Raw genomic sequence first — 4,611 nt, forward strand, 5'->3', positions numbered from 1 at the left:
CAACAGAGGAGGGAAGGGAAGGGGAAGGTGGGGAGAAAGACAAGGGATGGGAGGGGAGCGGAGACCACCAAGGATCCACCTGCAAAACACAATTCTCACCAATGAGAACAAGGGAGAGCTGAACCTCACGCTACGGTCTCTCCAAGTCATCAAAAGCCTTCCTTTCTTAACAGCTAGCTACTATTGTGGGGGTCTGCCTGGGAATAAAGAAGCAATCTAGCCGAATCATCTAAAATAAAGCACCCCCAGAATTACCATGGGTGGAAATTCTGACCAGCTTCTGGCCTCTCAGGATGAAAGGGGAAACAATGTTTTTCCTTCAATTATCAGTTGATATCAGGAAGCACTGAATATACTCAAAGAGTATAAGCTCAGAAATAGAAAACTTCTAGAAGATTCTACAGATCTGCTGTGTCTCCATTGTCACATCTCATTTTGATCGCAAAAGTCTCTTTTTTGACTCTTAAACATTTTTAAACTTTTATTTATTTATTCTAGAGATGGGGTCTCTGTCGCCCAGGCTGGAGTACAGTGGCACAATCATGACTCACTGAAGCCTCAAACTCTTGGGCTCAGATGATCCTCCTGCCTCAACCTCTCAGGTAGCTGGGACTACAGGCATGGGCCACCATGCCCAGCTAATTTTTTAAAAAAATTTTTGTACAGACAGGGTCTCACTATTGCCTACACCGGCCTCACACTCCTGACCTCAAATGATCCTTCTACCTGGGCCTCTCAAAAGAACTGGGATTCCAGGTATGAGCCACTGCACCCAGCCTTAACCTTTTTAAAAATATATAAAAATACAAACACAACAGAGGGTGGTGAGGACTTTTCCAAATGGCTTTTGCTAAGGAAAAATGGGAAACTACACACAGTGTAAATTGGCTGGGTGCGGTGGCTCTTAACTGTAATCCCAGCACTTTGGGAGGCCGAGGCAGGTGGGTGGCCTGAGGTCAGGAACTTGAGACCAGCCTGGTCAACGTGGTGAAACCCCATTTCTATGAAAAATACAAAAATCATCCAGGCATGGTGGCATACACCTGCAGTTTCAGCTACTCAGGAGGCCGAGACAGGAGAATCACTTGAACCCAGGAGGTGGAGGCTGCAGTGAGCCAAGATCATACCACTGCACTCCAGTCTGGGCGACAGAGCAAGACTCTGCTTCCAAACACAAAGTATAAATTACATCACCTTCATCCTGCTTCAAAAGAATGGGATCCCATTTTCTAACATCTGGGTCCTTCTATTCCAGTGGTCCTCAACACTCAAGGGCCATCAGCATCACCTGGAACATTTTTTAAAATATCAATACCTGGGCTCTATCACTTCATTTCTTTCCTTTGTTTTTTTTTTTTTTTTTTTTTTTTTGAGACAGGGTCTCACTCTCACACAGGCTGACAGAGCTGCCCACTGGTGTGATCCCAGCTCACGGCAGCCTCAACTTTCTGGGCTCAAAAGATTCTCCCACCTCAGCTTCCCAAGTAGCTGGGACTACAGGTGTGCTCCACCACACCCAGCTAATTTTTTCTATTTTTGTAGAGGTCTCACTCTGTTGCCCAAGCTGGTCTGAAACTCCTGGGCTCAGTGATCCTCCCACCTGAGCCTCCCAAAGTGCTGGGATTACAGATTCGAGCCATCACACCTGGCCCCCACCCGTGCATTTCTAATTCAATGGGGTCTAGGGCAAGGCCCAGATATTGGTATTTTTTAACCTCCCCAGGTGATTCACATGTATAGCTGCTATTCTAGACGTTTCTAGATGTCATTCTAGATGTTTCTTGATGCATATATAAGCATCAATATATTTATTTTAATCCAAACAAGAGCATACCATTCATACCATTCTGGATATGCTTAGAAACACATCTTGCCCCCCTTTTTCAGTAGCACATTATGGTTTGCTCCACTCTTTTCAAAGGACTGAATAGGGGACCACTGCGTGCCAAGATTTACTTAACCGATCTCCTGCAGAGAAATATTCAAGGTTTTCCAGGCTTATTTCCAACAATGCTACCATAAACAGCCTTACACAGCTGTCCCTTGGTATTCACTGGGGACTGGTTCCAGGACCCCCTGAGGACACCAAAAGCCAAGGATGTTTAAGTCCTTTATATAAAATGTCATAGTATTTGCATACAACCCAGGCACATCCTCCTCTAAGCTTTAAACCATGTCTGGATTACTTATAATGTTTAGCACAATGTAAATGCTAGGTAATTAGCTGTTAAGCCATATGTTTAGGAACTAATGACAAAGTCTGTACACATTCAGTACAGATGCAACCACTGCAGGCCTAACTATATTTTTATTGTTTGTTTTTCTGAGACACAGTCTTGCTCCATCACCCAGGCTGGAGTGCAGTGACACAAACTTGGCTCATTGCAACCTCTGCCTCCCAGGTTCAAGGGATTCTCCCACCTCAGCCTCTTGAGTAGCTGGGATTACAGGTACCTGCCACCATACCTGGCTAATTTTTTTTGTGTATTTTTAGTAGAGACAGTGTTTCACCATGTTGGCCAGGCTGGTCTTGAACTCTCTGCCTCAAGTGATCCGCCAGCCTCAGCCTCCAAAAGTGCTGGGATTACAGTCGTGAGCCACCATGCCTGGCCAGGCTTAACTACATTTTGAACAACAGCTGGTTGAATCTGCGGATGTGCAACCCATGGATACGGAAGGTCAACTGTGCACCCATCTCTGTGTTTACAAACTTTTACTCATGTGGACAGTACCTTATTCACAACTTTGAAATCCAAAATGGTCTCTAAAAACTCAAAGAGATTATTAAAAATTTTTCCAACAACAAAACCTGAACTCAGATCAAGGTCTGATCAGAACTTATCTGAAGCTATTTATTTAAAGTCTTTTATCTTCTTCCCTTCATGTGAATACTCATACATTTCACTGCAGAAAGATAAGTGTTTGAGAATGGGTTGCTGTCCTAAATCCTCCTGGGCCTGTAACATAATATACAATAAATGCCCCATTTTATCTAAATTCTGAAGATTCCTGAGTTCCAAACCTAGCTGGCCTCAAGGGGCTTGAGATGAACCAACTCCGAGCTTACTACTGTGAGACAATGCTCAACGCAGGGGCTTGTATCAGCTTTGGGGGCATTATCACCCCCATTATACAGGAGATGAAATCAATCACATTTCTGTGGGATCTATTTCTGGATTGAAATGTATGTTTTTAATATTGACAGAGCTTCCCTCTCCCAAAACGGCTGGCAAATTACAAAGGGAAAAACAGTTCCATTACATGAAGAATCCTGGCAGACGCCACCTTAGCCATGTGATCAAGATTGGTATCACTGGTAATGAGGCATATCGACATCACGTACCCCGATATGCTGCTCTAGGAGAGAAAAGCACCTTTATGTCTCCTGCCAGGGATGCATAACCTCAATTTTATCAGGAGAAAATTCAGAGGAAGTTGAACTGTGAGACATTCTATAAAACACTTGGCCAGCACGGTTAAAAAGATAGTGCCGGGCTGGGAGTGGTGGCTCAGGCCTGTAATCCCAGCACTTTGGGAGGCCGAGGTGGGTGGATCATGAGGTCAAGAGATCAAGACCATCCTGGCCAACATGGTGAAACCCCGTCTCTACTAAAAACACAAAAATTAGCTGGGCGTGGTGGCGTGCGCCTGTAGTCTCAGCCTACTCGAGAGGCTGAGGCAGGAGAATTGCTTGAACCTGGGAGGCAGAGGTTGTAGTGAGCCAAGATGGTGCCACTGCACTCCAGCCTGGCACCTGGCGATGGAGTGAGACTGTCTCAAAAAAAAAAAAAAAAGAAAAAAAATAGCGCCAAGGTTTATCTCTTAATTTTGATAAATTCTCTGGTTAAGGGGAAACAGGGTAAAGGGTATATAGGAACTATATGGACTATTTTTCCCATCCTTCTATAAGCCTAAATTATATTAAAAATTATTTGATAGATCTAACCATATCCGAAGCAGGTCCAACCTGTCAAATGCATGAGCCCATTGAACCTTCTAGTTAAATATTAACATTTTAAAAATTTCCTTCTTTTCATATAGGGGTTTTAATCACAATCTCCTAGAGCAGTAGGAGAATGTCTGTTTTCTGATATAACATAGAAAACAAACTTTATAACGGCTGATGATCTCATTAGTGATATTTTAAAGCACATTGTGAGTACAAATGAGCATCTTCTCATTTACTGACCATCTGCATGTTCATTTTGGTGAAATGCCTTTTCAGGTTCTTCGCCCAATTTTAAACTGGGGTGTCAGCGATTTGTTAGAGTTCTTTGTATGTCAAAGGTAAACCAATCTTTGGTCTTTCATGCTAATATTTTTTTTTCGATTTTTCATCTATTATTTTACTTCAGAATTTTTACCCAAACTTTTTTTCCTGAAGGTTCTACTTTTTTTTTTTTCCCCCACTGTAAGTCCTGGGATACGTGTACAGAACATGCAGGTTTGTTACATAGGTATACATGTGCAATGGTAGTTTGCTGCACTCATCAACCCATCATCTACATTACGTATTTCTACTAATGCCATCCCTCCTCTAGCCTCCCAGCCCCTAACAGGTCCCAGTGTGTGATTTCCCCTCCCTGTGTCCGTGTGTTCTCATGGTTCAAC

This window comes from Saimiri boliviensis, chromosome 2 (genome assembly GCF_048565385.1).
Source record: "Saimiri boliviensis isolate mSaiBol1 chromosome 2, mSaiBol1.pri, whole genome shotgun sequence".
Taxonomy (NCBI): Eukaryota; Metazoa; Chordata; class Mammalia; order Primates; family Cebidae; genus Saimiri; species Saimiri boliviensis.